General features: G+C 41.8%; 1 pseudogene; it reads left to right on the top strand.

The window, feature by feature from the left end:
- The window catches only part of LOC146052158 (uncharacterized), a 35985-nt pseudogene extending 16975 nt beyond the window's left edge, over positions 1 to 19010 (top strand).
- The last annotated feature ends 1118 nt before the right edge of the window (positions 19011 to 20128 follow it).

Here is a 20128-nt window from a genome sequence, read left to right as displayed (position 1 = left end):
TTATTTTAATTTTAATTTAGTATAATTGTTATATACGTTTTTCCTTTCTCTAGGTCTCTTTTTTATTATTATTTTATTTTATTAGATTATTTTATTAAAATATAATTTCCTTATATGTGAATTAAATTTATGTATTTTTAGTAATGATATGGCGAATGTATAGAATCAAGTATCTATGGATATGTACATATGAGCTACTGCTGTTATGAATGACAAGAATAATAAAGTTATCTACTGCAATTTGAAATAGAGGCTTGAGCCGCACACAAACAATAGCAATAGCGTGAATGAAGCCGAAATCGAGGCTTGGTCTCGGGCATACAAATATGACATGCACAGCAATTAAAAGAATCTGGTGAACCAGCGACGTAACCAACACAAGCCCAGATGGGCGGGATATCGTGCAGTTAAATAGACGGAGATTGAGTTCAACAAACTATCTGATGAAGCCGCTGACGTATTGAAGGCGGGGAAACGCGTCATCCATTTTGCCGTCACTTCCGCAAATTGTCACCACTCGAGCCGGGGAAACCAACGCTGGAGCTGAGAGTCCTAGAAAAGGCTGCATCAATACGGGAAGACCAGCAGCCGGGGACCCGCTCCAGGTGAGCTGTACCTACCCCTACTACTCGGAACGTGAGACATCAATACCAGAGCTGGGAGTCCCATAGAGGGCTGTGAGAATTGGAAACACCAGCAGCCGGGGACCCGCTCTAGGTGAACTGCATCTTGCTCCCAGTATAATCTCAACCTTCCTGCCTGGGTTCAACTAAGCATAAGTATAACAGCTATTTCGTACTAACTTTGCTGATTGAATAAGCACTAACAACGCTTGTCTTTGCTGGGTCTAAAAGGACTTATTAAATTGCTTGAGAACGAATGACTAACTTGCTTATCAAATTCGCTTGATGCTGGATAAGAGTGTTACTAATTCTCTCTGAACTAAACAGGACATTGCTGTGTTGTTTGCAAAAACTTCATCTAAGGCTAAAAAAGAGTCCTTTATATTTATAATAAAAAAAGGCAAAATAACCCAGCTGGGTTAATTAGCTGGAATACTCTAATTGTGAAAGAGCTAATCAATTACGCAGTAATTATGTCTTTTTAATAATATAAAAAATTTTTTTTTTACATATGTTGGGGTAATTGTGTTTTCTGCCGGCCGGTGGTATTGTATATTGTATTTATTGTTTTTTACACGTAAAAATAAATTTCATTTTGATACTTGACTTGTAGTTTCTAAAGCGCCGCTTACATTGTTTTTCTTTGACTATTGTTCTCTTTAAGGGTTGAGTATCCCTTATAAGCGGCAGCCTAGTACTACAATTAGTGCCCTGCGCTTGGTTATAATATTTGTCTATTTGCTCTATATATATACCTGCACAAACACACAATCACATGAAACAGACTCACCTGTCCACGCCGTTTTCCCGCCGATGACGTCACCTGAGCCGCGTCCGTTGTCTGGCGTTGTCACAGTAACTAGAAATCCTGAGCCGGCGCTTGTCTGAATGGGGCGGAAGTACATGACTAGCATCGTAGTCACGGCAACGCCGGACAACATCCGGCTTAGCTGTGGTTCACGTAGAAATACGCGCTGACTGGCCACCATTGTAGTCGCACGGGAATTAGTTTATCACTGGTTGCCTAGGCAATCGGACTTGCGGTCCAGGCGAGTTTGTATCGGCAAGGAGTGGGCGGTGCAGGGAGTAGTTGTAAACAGCCAGATCTATAGCAGTATGTGGAAAAAAGAAGAAACTATAAAAAATGAAAAAATGCTGAAAAAATGTTGGCTGTTAGGAATCATGTGAAAGAATAAGTTATGCGCATAATAGATAGAGTTACCTGAAAGAAGGTCATAAAAATATGTGTGGTAAAAATTGTGAAAAAAAGGGGGAGGGGGGAGGAAAAACTAGTATCAAAAGGAAGAAACAATCACCAATACACAATGAAGAATATATCGTAATAGAAGGACAGGTAAAGGGAAGAAGAAAGGAGGGCATTAGGAATACAATGAGAAGGGAAAATACAATAGCAACAAAAACATATTTTAAATGTATAAAGTACAGGACACCACGAGTACCCCATAATGGCATTCAAATAAAACAATGTAATGATTGATATTCACTGGCATTCGCGTTGCAGAAGTAACCTGTTACGGTCTCCTCCCCTTCTCAGAGGAGGGATGTGATCAATCGGCATAAAATGAAAGTCCCGCATGGTATGCTTGACCGTGGCAAAATGTTTAGCCACCGGTGGCGTATTGCAATCTATGGTGGAATAAGCTTTTTTTATTGAAGAGCGGACATTTATATATATATAAAAAGAAAAAATAGAAGGAGCGCACCGGTAAGTTTCACAGTTTGACTTTACTGAAAAAGGTAATAAAAGCACATACATATAAGTAAAAGATAATCAGCATATCCACCGTATCGTATTGCACAAGCCACGTCTGGACAAGAGCAACAAAAACTTGGCTTTATAAACTTTATAAACTTGACTTTATACACCACAGCCCTGTGGTGTATAAAGCCAAGTTTTTTTTCATATGAGCATTAGCCTGAAGAAAATGTCCAAATAAAGGACGTTGAAACGTCGCTCTTGTAACTACGTGTACCTGTCTCTTCATTCTGCTGTGAGTGCCGCTCCAACCCCTGCAAGTATATATATATATATATATATATATATATACATATATATATATATATATATATATATATATATATAGACGCAGGTGGCCGCACTCCCAATAAGTAGTCAGAATACAGGTATCTTGTGGAATAACGTTTCGAGGTCTTTATTGCCTCTTCATCAGACTCAAATAAACAGTGAAATATAAGTGATATTTATACTCACAATCCCCCACAGCATGACCCACCGGGCGCGGGAGCAGCAGCCGGCGTCTTCCGCATCCATCATCACTGAGCGCCGTATGACGTCACCACGCTCAGGCGTAGAGGCGGTCCGACGGACCGGCGGCTCCGTTGCCACGGAGATCTGTCAACAAAAACCCAGACAAATATGCAATCACCAAAGTGAAAATAGAAAAAGGTACAAAATGATTAAAAACAGCTGGCATGTCAAGAGCAGAGCTAGATAACACGAGAGTCACAAAAAACATACAGTAATATTAGCGTAAACAGAATATACTAATCACGCTAAATAGCTCAGCTTACAGACATAATCAATATCAAAGAAAGCAGCGAAGACCAGGATGTTCATTAAGTCCCCGTGGGGACAACGTGCCCAAACGGTGGATCCAGGCTGTTTCACACCTCATTAATTTAAGGGACCTGTCACCCCGTCTCATGGTTGCTGGGATATGGTCAATCAGAATGAAACGGAGTGCAGAAACCCCATGAGAGGCCTGCATGAAGTGGCGAGCTACCGGCTGGTCACTGACCTTACTATCGATCGCACTTTTGATCGAGTGCCGGTGGGTGGCCATTCGTTCCTTAATGGTACGGTCCATCTTGCCGACGTAACCGTACCCACACGGGCAGGTTAACAGGTAAACCACGAATTTGGTGGTACATGTCAACCTGTGTTTAATAAAATACTTTTTGCCCGAAAAAGGATGGCAAAAAAATTGGGAAGCTGTCATGGATCTACAGGTGAGGCACCCCAAACACCTGTAACAACCATTCTTACGGGACAAAAAATTCCCTGAGTGGAAGTGGCTGCTGGTCACCCCCGAGATATCGGTGTGGACCACCCAATCAAAAATATTTCTGCCCCTCTGATAACATGGCATCAATCTTTGTTCAGTAAGGCCTCTCATGGGGTTTCTACACTCTGTTTCATTCTGATTGACCATATCCCAGCAACCATCAGACGGGGTGACAGGTCCCTTAAATTAATGAGGTGTGAAACAGCCTGGATACACCGTTTGGGCACGTTGTCCCCACGGGGACTTAATGAACATCCTGGTCTTCGCTGCTTTCTTTGATATTGATTATGTCTGTAAGCTGAGCTATTTAGCGTGATTAGTATATTCTGTTTACGCTAATATTACTGTATGTTTTTTGTGACTCTCGTGTTATCTAGCTCTGCTCTAGACATGCCAGCTGTTTTTAATCATTTTGTACCTTTTTCTATTTTCACTTTGGTGATTGCATATTTGTCTGGGTTTTTGTTGACAGATCTCCGTGGCAACGGAGCCGCCGGTCCGTCGGACCGCCTCTACGCCTGAGCGTGGTGACGTCATACGGCGCTCAGTGATGACGGATGCGGAAGACGCCGGCTGCTGCTCCCGCGCCCGGTGGGTCATGCTGTGGGGGATTGTGAGTATAAATATCACTTATATTTCACTGTTTATTTGAGTCTGATGAAGAGGCAATAAAGACCTCGAAACGTTATTCCACAAGATACCTGTATTCTGACTACTTATTGGGAGTGCGGCCACCTGCGTCTATTTTTGGGATCCTGCATATTGGAGTCTCTGGACCGGCACCCTTACAGTTACATGTTTGGCGGAGGTGCTGCTTCTAACAACCACTACTATTTAGGATTTCTGATATACAGGTGTCAGTATCCTGGAGCTTGAGCACCCTCATTTTTAATCAACGCTTCTATCAGCACTTCCCTTTCGTTTTCCAGCATGGATACCCAAGAGGCTTCTGGAGGTGACATGCTGGGATCTGTTAATCTGGCACTACAGACACAGGGGTTAACCCTTTCCATCACAGCTGAGCATGCTGATTCAGTGCTATTTGCCAAGAGACTTATGGATGAGGCAGAAGCCCTTCCAATAGAATACTTGTACAAAGATTGGCAGAAGTTGAAACAGAGGGAAAATTGACTTCCTGTACCACGGGATCACGTTAAGTGATTATTTTAAAGAAAAACGTATTCCAAGAGGATTTCGAATAAGGAATGCCCCTACTATAGGCAGGCACAATGTGGCTTTCTGCCGCAAATGGATCTCTGTATTAAATAAATGCAGTTTCGATTTAATTCTTCTAGTCATAGAGGAATCTGGACGGGAGCTGGCGGTGGTCCGGAGTAAAATTGCAGAATTTGAACTGCAGCATAAACAGTCATTTGAAACGGACACCAATTCCAATTGGATTGAAAAGCTATCCCAACAGATGTCTGCATATAAAAGGGATCTAATTGCATTCAAAAAGCAGAAACTACAAAAAGTAAACAATGATTATGAGAATAACCAGGTTTACAATTGGGTGCATGGTGGACGCCCTGATACATCGTTCAGGAATCGTGAGAGGGGCCCGAACAGGAAATGGTGGAAACCCCCCCAGGAGCATGGTTCATCCTATGAGGCCATAACCTCAAGTGACTCTGATGCCGCACCAATGTCACGTAACATCCGCGGTCAGTCCCCTTTAGGGTTTCAGACCTCCCAGTCGGGAGACATCGCAGGCGCAGGTATACCCGCGGTGGCGGCTACAGGCAAAGGCAGAGGTCGAGGCAAGGTGGGACGCCCAACTCTGAATCGCAACAGACGTCCACGGTGATAAATTTATCATCACTTATTTTATCAGAAGCAGAGTCCAAGGTCCTCAATAGGGGTTTGTCGTATGTTCCTTCCACAGAACTCAATGAGCTCAAGTGGGAAGTCGAAAAATATCGTTTACAGCGACAACTTAAGTTAAAGGAGCATTTTTTCAACAATCCCCAACCTCCTGAGATCAATCCTCTGCCCACTCAATTGAAAAAAGTCATACCACGGTCGACATTCGACCCAGTGTCGTACAATACCTCTATTAAGACTTTCAGTAACATGCTTGACAATGACATCCAGCCTCAACCAATGCAACACTCATCTGGCAACCTGAGCACTGCAGAATTTCAAGCTCTGCGTGATTTATCATCATACAACAATGTTGTCATACGCCCCGCGGACAAAGGCGGGGCGATAGTTATTCAGGACATTGACCAGTACAAGAGTGAAATCGTACGCCAGTTATCGGATACAAAGGTCTACTGTAAACTATCAAGGGACCCGACTGATCAGTTTAGTAGGAAGCTTCAGGCCATTCTGACTACGGCTGTAGTATCGGGCAGTATTGACCAGAAATTGGCGGAGGCATTGCTTCCAAAAAATCCTGTGGTGGCTATTTTGTATACCCTTCCTAAGGTGCACAAGAGCCTGATAGACCCTCCTGGCAGGCCTATAATATCAGCCAGGGGGTCGCTTTTTCAGGCCTTGTCAGTGTACTTGGATGCATTGATTCAACCGTGTATTACTGCTTCTCCTGGACATATCAGGGACACTACTGCATTTCTCAACTTGCTTGCCTCCATTGATTGTGTACCTACAGCAGTGTACTTGTGAGCTTAGATATTACAAGCTTGTACACCATTATTCCTAATGCCGATGGTTTACATGCTATGGATAAATTTCTGAGGGGTAATCCCTTGTATTGTGGTCCTCCTATAGAGCTTGTCTTGGAGTTGTTAAACCTGTTACTGACACACAACTACTTCATTTACAATGGAGAATTCTACCTGCAGCTGTCGGGGTGTGCGATGGGGTCCAATGTGGCCCCATCGTACGCTAACTCCTACATGCTGCAGGCGGAACGTGAAATTTTCCTGGATGTCCCTGGCGTGCGTGAAAACATCATGGCGTACGCCAGGTACATCGATGACCTGTTTTTTATCTGGTCGGGGCCTGTGCTGGTACTTGAGAAACACCTGAATGAGCACAATATGTCTGGCAGTCCGGTAAAGCTTACACACTGTATACACCCATCTAGTGTTAATTTCTTGGATGTACAGGTGTCTGTACATGATGGTCATATTTCAACTGATCTGTTTACTAAGACCACAGATCGCAACACCATACTTCATGCAAATAGCTTCCATCCCAAATCGCTGAATTATGGGTTGCCCTACTCGAGTCAGGAGGATTTGTAGTTCTGACCAGACTACCACAAGTCAAATGGACAAAATGTCACAAAAATTTGAGGAACGTGGCTATGATAGATCTTTGATTCTCTCTGCTAGAGAAAAAGCCATGTCCAAGAGTAGAGGTGATTTGCTCATAGTTCACCCCCGCAAGACCACTGGTGACCGTATGCCTTGGGTCAACCATTACAATACTCAAAGTAATGAAATTAGTAAAAAATCTAAGAAATGGTGGCCCATTGTCACCACTGACCCCAAAATAGGCCTCACTGAACAAAGATTGATGCCATGTTATCAGAGGGGCAGAAATATTTTTGATTGGGTGGTCCACACCGATATCTCGGGGGTGACCAGCAGCCACTTCCACTCAGGGAATTTTTTGTCCCGTAAGAATGGTTGTTACAGGTGTTTGGGGTGCCTCACCTGTAGATCCATGACATCTTCCCAATTTTTTTGCCATCCTTTTTCGGGCAAAAAGTATTTTATTAAACACAGGTTGACATGTACCACCAAATTCGTGGTTTACATGTTAACATGCCCGTGTGGGTACGGTTACGTCGGCAAGACGGACCGTACCATTAAGGAACGAATGGCCACCCACCGGCACTCGATCAAAAGTGCGATCGATAGTAAGGTCAGTGACCAGCCGGTGGCTCGCCACTTCATGCAGGCCTCTCATGGGGTTTCTGCACTCCGTTTCATTCTGATTGACCATATCCCAGCAACCATCAGACGGGGTGACAGGTCCCTTAAATTAATGAGGTGTGAAACAGCCTGGATCCACCGTTTGGGCACGTTGTCCCCACGGGAACTTAATGAACATCCTGGTCTTCGCTGCTTTCTTTGATATTGATTATGTCTGTAAGATGAGCTATTTAGCGTGATTAGTATATTCTGTTTACGCTAATATTAATGTATGTTTTTTGTGACTCTCGTGTTATCTAGCTCTGCTCTTGACATGCCAGCTGTTTTTAATCATTTTGTACCTTTTTCTATTTTCACTTTGGTGATTGCATATTTGTCTGGGTTTTTGTTGACAGATCTCCGTGGCAACGGAGCCGCCGGTCCGTCGGACCGCCTCTACGCCTGAGCGTGGTGACGTCATACGGCGCTCAGTGATGATGGATGCGGAAGATGCCGGCTGCTGCTCCCGCGCCCGGTGGGTCATGCTGTGGGGGATTGTGAGTATAAATATCACTTATATTTCACTGTTTATTTGAGTCTGATGAAGAGGCAATAAAGACCTCGAAACGTTATTCCACAAGATACCTGTATTCTGACTACTTATTGGGAGTGCGGCCACCTGCGTCTATTATTGGGATCCTGCATATTGGAGTCTCTGGACCGGCACCCTTACAGTTACATGTTTGGCGGAGGTGCTGCTTCTAACAACCACTACTATATATATATATATATATATATATATATATATATATATATATTTTAATATTTCTTAATAACAGTGATGACCCACAAAAGGCACATATCACCCCGAACATAAATGCCTAATACTAATCTAATACTAATACTAATCTAAGGTACTGTAATAGACATTATCTAGCCGGAAATATCATCAAAATTACGTGCAGTAATCACCGTGGGATGGCCGAGATTGGTTAAACATAGTCATTTTATGTGACTTCCCTTCGCTTCACAATGACAGTGCAATGCATGTTCAAAATCACAGATCTCGTATTGTACCAATTTCTGGGTCTCCATGTCATTCTTTCCAGTATCCCTGGTCCCACAGCTGATCATAATGCTGCACATCACCGTCACTTTCACCAGATGTTCAACCAGGCTTTGATTGGAGCGTCGGCCATTTTGGGTGATCCCAATTCACATAATAATCAAGGTTGGCTTAATATTATCCCCTTTGTTGTGGCTCTGGGTCCCATATTTATGTAGTAAAACATTCATATATTTCAGAATTCATGCATAGTAATCTCAGATATCGCCTTACAGTCCACAATTTATATTTTATTGTATAAAAATTGAGATGAAGACACCCCCCAATGGGGTACTCGCATCTAAATATAAATTTTCAACAGATGCAAAGTCTCAGGTACAGATCAAGACCAGAATATTAAACAAAATATATATAAAAAATTAAAAATATAAAGTTTACAAAACTGACACAACAATATACATTTAAAAGTCCTTATACATACAACCAGTGTGACAAGGAGGAAGGCTGCTCACACTTCCTAGTACCACCAACACATTTCGGTCCTACCGGACCTTTATCAAGGCATGCACTCCACTTTAATAACATAAAAGAAACCTTTATGTGTTTCCTCATCTCTCTCATAGAGGTGAGCGAGGTAGGTAGTTAAAGCAACCTTTAGATTCATTCTGTGTAAGAAACCAACCACTTGAAAAATTTTTTTACATGAATTGAAACTGTATCACTAATTCCTATTTTCATATCCTTTTCTTCCGAGTAACACCCAGTCCTAGCTACTGAATGTGAGAAAAGACAAAGAGATAAAAAACGTCTTGTTGTCCAGCCGGATAACACAAAGACTTTCCTCAATACTTTGTGCAACACAATGCTAAATGCTAATTACACCCTGGCAGGGTAACACCTGACCTTGTATTCTAATTCGATCACAGCAGCCTCCAGCCTCCTGTTATGTCACCAATAGGAGCTTTAATTTAGGAGTCACCTATTGTCCAGGCAGAGAGTCCACAGAAACATGTTCTACATATCAGCAGGAACTCTACAATGATTCCCTGCTAATAATAATAACATACATACATACATTTTATGTCTATCTATCCATCTACCTATCTACATATAAGAGATCACTGAACTCACCAATTCTAGGTTGGGGTACAGTGGCCTGTGTGTTTTTGTTCTATGGGAATCTACTCTGTGTTAAAGATGAAAAGAAAGAAACATGGAGTGCTGAATAATTAACTGTAGATCAATTGGGTATCACATTCATATATATATTATCTGTTTCCATGCCCAGAGGCCCCCCCCCCCCTCCGCTACTTTCTACTGCCATCCAGCGATTTGGCTATTTCTTCTGGAGCTGTAAAGAACTTGGTTTCTCCCTCTACAATTATTCTCATCTTTGCAGGATATATCATTGAGTACTGTATGTCACACTCCCTCAGTCTTTTCTTGACATTTACAAATTTCAACCTTTCTCTCTGCACCTCTCTTGCATAATCGGGAAACAACATGATGTTTGAGCCATTTTTCTCCAGCTGGCTCTTGTATCTGGCCATCAGTAATATACAGTCCCTGTCCCTATAGTTCAGGATCTTTGCAATAATTGTCCTTGCAGGGGCCTCTGGTGGTAGTGGTCTGATGGGCACCTGGTGTGCTCTCTCTACACAAAGCATTGGAGACATTGCCTCCATGACAAATTTGGTGATTATCCAGTTTTCTAGCCACTGTTCAGGGGCAGCTCCCTCTTTTTTTCTGGGACCCCCACAATTATAATATTATTACCGCATTCCAGCCCTTCCATTTCTGACAACTGGTTATGCAGCCCTACCACTGCACTTTTTAGTTATTTTACTTGTGCCTCAATCGGGGACTGCCTCTCTTCCATATTTGATATTCTTTGCTCAGTCTCTTCTACCCTCTCTTGAACTTTTTGTACATCTTGTAGCAACAGACCTATTTGGGCATCACTACCTTTAATTGCGTCCAGTAGTTTTTGCGTCATTGTTTCTGTTAGAGGATCTGCCAATGTAGACTTTGATAATACTGAGGTATTTGGGGACAGTGAGTATCGTGTTTCTTTTTCTTTATTGCTAGTCTGGGGATTATTGCTTCTCGCAAACCTTTCCAGCTTGGCAGCAGCTGCAGCCTGTCCTGTTTTCCCCATCTTATGGCTCTCACTCAATGACTTACTGGATCAAGTATCACCTGGTTACACACAGAGCTTTTATTATTCTTTGCCCCCTTTGTGGGGGGCTACGTGTGCCCCCCAACTTATTTGTCCACACTTCCTGCTTCATGCAATAGCTCACATGGGCTTTCAAGGCACCTTTTTACGATTCTATGATACAGAGGGTAAAAAACAGCTTTTTACAGTCTTTAGGGTTCTCACGACTTCCACTGCTTCTTAGTATCTCAGCTGGTACTTCTGCTTTATAGGATTTATTCACTTTGTATGTTTCCACTTGCTTCCAATGGGAGACTCACACCCAGGCGCTTGCCACATGCGCCAGAGTGGGTGCGGTTTCCATTGCCTCAACCGTATAGGTCTTCTAAAAAACTGCAAGGTCACCCTGTATTCAGCAGTGCTGCCTTAGCAATGAGGGCAGTGTTCCCTCTAAACTGTGCATGTGTGTGCGCGCACACAAATCGCCGAGCATGTGGACAGACATTACAACAGAGCACATAAAGCAGCAGTGGTCCCCTTTTTGCAGTTGTGGACTAAATCAATGTATGTTTCATGCTTTAACTACATCATGTGCTGTGTTTTGAATGTTTAATATCATTTTGAAGAAAAGTTAACACAAATGCTGAACATCATTTTCCAGTTTGTGGGAAAGAGTGTTTTGAAATAAGAATAAGGGCGCTTGTGTGCTGGAACAAAAAAACAAGAAAAGAGAGACAAGTACTCCCCTGTGACTTCCAGTGAGTCCTGTTGTAATTCTCCATTGTGCTTTTCTTATTGAGGAATATGAAACGACAAAAGAAAATGTGATTTTTAATGTGTATTTTACAATAAAGGATACTTGTTTATATACACAAGGATCCAGAATGTATTCTTGGTTTGGGAGAGATAAATCCATGGAAGAAAGAACCTGCTCTATGCGCCTTGAAATCTACAACTTTGTGAGTATATGGTTTAGGGGGAGAACCCCGTCTTTTATCATTGGATTGCAGTTTAATGACCATGGAAGTATCATTTGTAAGGCGAATTGATCTGCACATTGGGCCTTATTCTGATCGGTGCGGCCGGATCCGAATATGCGGCCAGGACCTTGCGTGCCAAACGGATCGCCAACTCCGTCCGTACGCAGTAAGAAGCTGGCCGAACGGACCGCACGTGTATTTTTCATGGAATACGCCTCCTCCATCTCAGGGAACCTCCCCCATCATTCGATGGTCGCAGGACCGAGTGGTCCACCAGCTCCCGCAACCTCAGACCACACGGACATTTTTCCGTGCAAAAGCAGGGATCTGGCCGGGCAGCTGACACCCGGCGATGTCATATGTCCGCCCCCTACACGTGCGTCACGACTGCATTACCATACGTACACCCAGCGTTTGCATGGGAACGCCCATGAAACGCGGGGAGTATGCATATGGTAATGAGCCCAAATAGCCCTTTACGCCCCTCTCCACCCCCTGTTCGGAGTGTAATCAATTCATGAGGGATTTGGCCGTACGTCCCAATCGCACATGCGCAGAGACGCCTCTGCACATGCGCAGACACAAAACATCGGCGGCACGAACGCACGCGGATATTACCGCACCAACCAGAATAAGGGCCATTGTGTGAGTGTGACTGTAAGGGGGAGGTACCCGGATTGATCTGAAGTAAATAACATCATAAAACTGTTCATACTACAGAATTAGTAATTGAAACCCCAAAAAACAGGGTTACACGAGGGGAACGACCCTCTCTCTTTTCTTTTGTTGTTTCATATTCCTCAATAAGAAAAGCACGGAGAATTACAACAGGACTCACTGGAAGTCACAGGGGAGTACTTGTCTCTCTTTTCTTGTTTTTTTGTTCCAGCACACAAGCGCCCTTATTCTTATTTCAAAACACTCTTTCCCATACATTGTCCATTGTAGGGAGACTAGGTGGTCTCCTTTTGTTTTGAAAGAATATAGGCAGCTAAGGCGCAGACTAGAATTTTACCAATAGACAAAATACAACGTCATTTTCCAGTTATATATAGAAGTGATGCACAAATATAAAAAATGTTGTCAAAGTTGCACAGCCAAAATTTTTTGCCGCACATAGCCTTCGTAAAATTAGAGGGAACATTGAATGAGGGTGGGTAATATGTGCAGCTCAAAAAGGATTCTAGACTGTCTCTTGTCCAATTTCCAGAGGAAGGTCAGGAGGGCGCCTCCATCAAGGCCAGTGAGGGAGCAGGGATCCCGGCAATGACAGCCCCCAGTTACACCAGGCAGGGCAGCCCTTTTACCCACCAAGAGTGGCCACCCCACCATCCCAGTTCACCAAGATATATGGTTCAACTTATTTGAAGGCAGGGGTTGCCCTGTGGATGAAATCCATATTTATTGTGGTGGACCGGCAAGGGGTACCTCTGTCCTCTAGGATCGTGGGGGTTCATCAGGGGACCGAGCGCCTGCAGTGCACTTCCTGTTGCCCAGCATCAGTGTCCTGTGTCCAGAGTTTCTGCACACTGAGAAGCTGTGCACCACGTGCGGGACTGGGAGGGTGCAGAGAGGACACCGGAACAGACGTCACACGCCTGGGGACATAGGGGATATCTATTCCACCTCCTTCTGAGCACCTCTGTCTTGCAGCAGCACACCCCATTGCTCCAGACTTCCACCCTACAACATCTGCTCTGAGGTCATGCCCCAAGACTAGCCCCGGCTTCCCTGTACTTGAGCATGCAAAGATTTCTTATGGAATGATTAACAAGTATGGGATGATTGAAACTGCATGGAATTGCCCAAAAGCTACTTACCTTCCTTTGATAGGCCAGAGGTTGCTGTGATCTAATAACAATACAAGGTGTTACCCTGCCAGGGTGTAATTAGCATTTCCCATTCTAGTAAGTGACTTGAGGAATATTTACACCTCATTTACAAGACAAGAAGCTGGGCAGGAGGAGTTGCTGTGGTGAATGACTGTATACTAATGTTATGTTAACCTAATTTACATGTCACCGCTCAGTGTAAGAATTCCTGCAGGGCACCCTGGGAACTACTGGGGAGAGATGGGGAGGAGTGACTATAAATAGGCTGTATCAGGCCACTGGGAGCTGATGGAGGAGCTGCTGGATCAGTTACAGTTGGAGAGCTGGGAGGACGGAGGAGTAAGAGAGAGACAGAGGAAGGATCTACAGAGTAAGGTAATTATATTATAAATAAGAAAATACTGATACATGAACAATCCTTTGTAGATATTATTGTACAGATATTGTCTTTTTATCAATGATTAGTCTATATTTGTGATATCTATTGATAAATAACGCACTGCAAAAAACTTTTACAAATATCTAGATATTACAGTATATTACATAATTTTACATTATCATGTGGAACACTGTATGGTAAGATATACTTGAAGAAGTATAAAAATTACTGTGAGTTCAAAATAAATGTGTAAACATATTAATATGAATTTCTAGTTTGTCAGTGACATTGGGGGAAGTTTAATAGCATGAGAGATTCAGAAAGTGAGAGGTTTGGTAAGAAATCTCCAGTTTTTTTCTTTAAAGCGGCAATCATTTACACTGCTAAAGCAGTTTGATTTTACTGTGTTAATGATTGCCGCTTTAAAAAACCTGAAGATTTCTTACAAAATCTCTCATTTACTAAATATCTCATCCTATTAAATTTCACCCTTTGTATAAGCCAGTAATGTAGCAGCAGTAAAGTATTCTCTCTCATTATTGTAGTAATGAAGGAATTCCTTATTGAATAACCATATGAAGATGCATTTTTATCTATGACCATCAAACTACTAATTGGATTATGCTGTAACATGGTTTTGTTTTACAAAAGTGACCAATGATTTAACCTTATACATAATTTACCACACAATTAATAAATAAATAATAGGTGAGATGTAGGTCACTATATAATACTCTCAGCACTGAGACCGGCCTGATCCATAAGCTTGATTCTTAATTGCTCTCAAGTAACAAATTAATACAATTTGGCAAAGTTACCTTAAACCAACTTTTTTAGAGGTAGATAGAAGTGATCTCATCCTCACCTTCTTTTATTTTATATTCTTCATATATAAACAAAGAAAACATATACATAGTGTAGAAGTCCATATGCACAGTTTTTTTCTTGTAAATACAGGTCCTTCTTATCCCAGAGTTTATAGGGAATGGTGTATTCTTTTCTATATGTATGGTATCACCTCCGTGAGACTAGAGACATTGATTGATGCTCACACTCAGCTTACATCCCACAGGGTATCGGGAAACATATAAAGGTTTCTTTCACACAAATTTTCTCCTTTTTTATGTACTCAGGAAATCATCTCATATGTATGCTTACTTGTACTAGGCCCGGTCTCCTCCTATAATGGTTTCTTTGTGTCCATATGAGACAATCAAGCCAGATTGTACTTCATTAAAAAACTGTTTATTGTTCCATAATTACACTGTTCATTAAAAATTAGTATGGATAAACACATTACCAGGGGGTCACATGGATTACATACCACTGTACAAAGATTCTGCAATCAGATGATAGAAAAAACTGGGGATTGCTCACCAATAGCAGGTCCGTGGACTGTGGTGGGTGACACACTCAGGAAAAATAAAATATAAAATAGCACCCAACGCGTTTCAACTAGTTATTAGTCTTTTTCAAGGCATCTAATAGATGACCTCTAATACATAAATCTAATAAATCCCCTCCGATAACAACTCTTCCGATAACAACTCTGATAACAACTCTTCCCTTAGCTAGAAGTCTTTATGAAAGGCACTCTGCTCCATATTCAGAGCATATATTGATGCAATAGTCAGAAGGGAATGGCTTAAATGAAGAACCAAAATATTAAAATGACCCTTTGGGTCCAAATAGGAGTGTTCTAATATACAAGCCAATGAGTTGTGCAATAATGTAACAGTGCTTTTTTGTAGAAGATGAATAAAAGGCCTGAGGAAATGTGTGAGAGGCCACTGAGGGGTGTGGGGTTTTTAAGTGTGATTCTTGCAATAATAATATGTCTATCTTCTGCTTTTTATGAATTGTATTGCCATGGTGCACATACGTGGCGAGTTCAGACAGTCTACATTTAACGACATTATATTTAAAGTCATGGTGTATATCAGTGGAAAATAGAGCTAAAGAGACCAATGATTAACTGTAAAGTGAAATAATGCTTAAACGGGAGGGGGAGTAGTGAAATAAAAAGTAAAGGAAACACTAGGGAAGATGAACAACAGGACATCTGAGTAACTGAAAATGGCCGCTGTCTCAAGGACACGGTTATCCGCAACACTATTAGGTGCCATCCATTCCAGATAGGACCACCATGTTGTGGAGGGGGGTATCATAGTGGGACAAGGGGACCACCTCACTCCTTCACTGAAAAGCACCCTTTCATCTACCTTCCAATTGTTTGGAAAATAAAAGACCCAGATGAAATATCTCACTAACTATCCTAGATTGATTAATGGAATCTCCACAGATATTATTAGATGATTGGGACAATTCATTTCATGGACAGGTAGAGCAAATGCTATAAAAATTAATGTGTTGCTCCGTCGAAATTTTCCTTTTCAGGCTCTCCCAATAAGGTTACCCGCACACTCTTTTCAGAACTTACAGAAGACGTTCTTACAATTTCTTTGGTCAGGAAGAAGGCCGTGGGTGCATCTGAAAATTGTATACAATAGTGCTAAGGAGGGGGGACTTGGATGTAGATGTATGATGTAGTCTTCATGTAGATTGGTACAGTTGGAATCAGAATTACTTCAGCTTCATTCTGTATCTACATTACTTTGGCTCCCACATAATTTGCAGCCTACAAATACAAATAGCTCACCAATTATCTCATTCACTCTGGCCCTATGTGACTGATTAGCCAAGTCTCATGCATTGCTATCCTCTCCACTGGCCTTATTCACACTTTGGGATAACCCTGCTTTTCCCGATGGGAAGGATAGATGTTTTTTCAATTATTGGGTTAACACTGATTTTTTTGTTTATTACCGATATAGCTCCCTCACATTTATCCCCATCCTTTGCTGACCTACAGACAACGTACATTATTCCCACTCACTGCTTTTACCAATTCTTACAGCTCCGCAGCTTTCACACGTCCTTATATTACTTACACAAATCCACGACTAGAACTGGACTACACTGGAATCTCTTTGTTACAACCGTTCCTCCTCTAAAGGTCTTTAGCACATTTTGCTCAAACATGACGACCCTACCCGCATTTCACCCAAATTGGTTTGGGAGACAGACCTAGGGGTCCAACTTGACCCTGATACATGGGATCAACTAAAACAGAATTTAGTCTCAGCATCCTCCGCAATTTGATATAGAGAAAATACTTTCAGATTATATGTCCGTTGGTACATGACCCCTGTGTGGATATCTCGCATTTTCCCAAATGCATCCAACTCTTGCTGGAGAGTTTGCGGATTGAGAGGCATTCTGCTCCATATTTTCTGGGAATGTTCTAGAATAACTTGTCTCTGGAAAGCTTTATATTGCGCATAAGGGAGATAGATGTCCCGGTTTTCCTCTCGTTTTTCTTACTACCTCAAAGCATACCAGACATCCCGAAACTAACTCAAAAGCTCATTTGGCATACGATTGGTGCAGTCAAAATTAAAATAGCTTGTCACTGAAAATCACAAACTATTCCCTCTATGACTGCAATATTGGCCGCTATCTGGGATATCTATCATATGGAATACATCTCCAGTATTGTTGAAGATAATACCTCATCCTTTATAGTAATGATGGGGAACCTTTTTTGTGGCAAGGACCGTTATGTAATTGGGTAAAATCCTTAGGGGGCCATATATCAAAATGCCACTACAAATTTCACTGCAGCAGCCATTCCACGCTCCGGTGGCTGCCGCTGATCGGAACTCCCAGTCTCCTGCTGCTGCTGCATCCCTCTCATGAGATTTCCCCATTACTGGACTCCGACCCAAAATTTTTCAATAAACAGATTATGCTAAAAAATATATAAAAATTGTAAATGACATGGACATATTTAAAATGGTATATAAAAATACATTATGTTTTATATATAAAGTAACCCTATTATAGTGATAGTAAAATTACAATGGTATAGCTTTTAAAATATATATATTTTTTCTTGCAGTACAAATAAGTAACAGGATTCTCATTTGGAAGACGCCTTGGAAAGCAACACAACAGTCAGATCAATCCACCTACACCATTTCTTCCTGCGAATCTGGGGGGCTCACTAAAGCTACTTTCATTTTATACATAGGAGAAACCTTCTGCAGCTAATTTGTTTCTCATCTAATACATGATGAGTCTGACAGGAGAGAGACCACATCTGTGCTCTGAGTGTGACAAATGCTTTACATATAAATCACAGCTTCTCAGACATCAGAGGATTCACACAGGAGAGAGACCACATCTGTGCTCTGAGTGTGACAAATGCTTTACATGTAAATCACAGCTTCTCATCCATCAGAGGAGTCACACAGGAGAGAAACCATATCTGTGCTCTGAGTGTGACAAATGCTTTACATGTAAATCACAGCTTCTCATCCATTAGAGGAGTCACACAGGAGAGAAACCATATCTGTGCTTTGAGTGTGACAAATGCTTTACATGTAAAAAACATCTTCGCATCCATCAGAGGAGTCACACAGGAGAGAGACCACATCTGTGCTCTGAGTGTGACAAATGCTTTATATGTAAATCACATCTTCGCATCCATCAGAGGAGTCACACAGGTGAGAGACCACATCTGTGCTCTGAGTGTGACAAATGCTTTACATATAAATCACAGCTTCTCATCCATCAGAGGAGTCACACAGGAGAGAGACCGTTTACATGTTCTGAATGTACCAAGTGTTTTACAGTAAAGTCACATCTTGTTAGACATCAGAGAAGTCACACGGGAGAAAAACCATTTAAGTGCTCTGAATGTAGCAAGTGTTATATCCAGAAGGTCGACCTTGTTAGACATCAGAGGAGTCACACGGGAGAGAAACCATTTAGTTGCTCAGAATGCAGCAAGTGTTTTACCAGTAAACTTAGTCTACTTACACATCAGAGGAGTCACACAGGAGAGAAACCATTTAGTTGCTCTGAATGCAGCAAGTGTTTTACAAGTAAGCATAATCTAGTTACACATCAGAGGAGTCACACTGGAGAGAGACCATTTAAATGCTCTGAATGCAGCAAATGTTTTACAAGTAAGCGTGATCTAGCTACACATCAGAGGAGTCACACTGGACAGAAGTCATTTACAATGCTCTGAGGACCTGAATGTATTACGTGTTCCTCATGTTCCCTTGTATCCCTGCAATGGGGATTATACAAATGTCTGTGGGGGGCAGCTTTCAGGGCTGGTCACCTGAGAGAGAAATTCAATTGTTGTTGTATTAGGGCACAAACATCTGATGGCACCTTCCACTCTCAGCCACCTGAGACGATCAAATATCACTTTTTACAGCATGCTTATGACTTCAGATGGGTTATCTGTGTTACATTGCTATATTCATTCTGTTTGGCTGCAATTAGCATAATAATAAAAGAACATTCAATTATGACTCCTGATCTCCTATCACTTTAGTTGGGAGATTGGCTGTGCAGAATACAATTGAATCCCTTCAATATGATTACATGTGAGGACATTTTATTTTATGATTGTAACAATTTGTATTATATCAACCTGTCTTGTTAAAGACCAGGGAGGAGAAACATCTGTATTTGATCCTCTGCACCAGTGACTGTAATAAACATTGTGTAGGGTGAACCTTCCAATAATATCCATGCAATAGTATTTATTTATTTACAGTTTCTTATATAGCGCAGCAGATTTTGTAGCACTTTAGAATTGTAATGAGATAAACAAACAGAAAAAAAAAATTGACCACGGATACCACGATCGTAATCAAAGAAGCCAACAAAGGCGGAGGACTCGTGATCCAGAACCGAGAAGACTACGTGTCCGAAGCCTACAGACAACTGGAAGATATTTCTTTTTACAGAAAATTGGCTAATAATCCAACCAATCTGTTCCTCACAGAATTACATACCCTTTTAGAACACGCGAAGACCGAAGGGATTATTTCAAGTGCCGAATTCCGTTTCCTTTACACAGATCACCCTGTGGTGCCTATTTATTATCATTTGCCCAAAGTGCACAAATCACTCACTTCACCCCCCGGGCGACCTATTATTGCAGGGATTAATTCACTTACCTCTAATCTTTCTTTTTATGTTGATAGTTTTTTTTTCAACCAAGGGTGCCCACCCTCAGGTTATTTATCAAGGACACAACCTCTTTTTTAAATTTGGTTACAGATTTTCCTTGGAAAAGCTCTTATCAATTTCTTACCTTGGACATACAAAGTCTTTATTCAAATATTCCAC

The sequence above is a fragment of the Crinia signifera genome, unplaced genomic scaffold (assembly GCF_055691185.1).
Source record: "Crinia signifera unplaced genomic scaffold, ASM5569118v1 HAP2_SCAFFOLD_109, whole genome shotgun sequence".
Lineage (NCBI taxonomy): Eukaryota > Metazoa > Chordata > Amphibia > Anura > Myobatrachidae > Crinia > Crinia signifera.
Note: the sequence above shows the minus strand (reverse complement) of the source record. Positions and strands in the feature narration are given on the sequence as shown.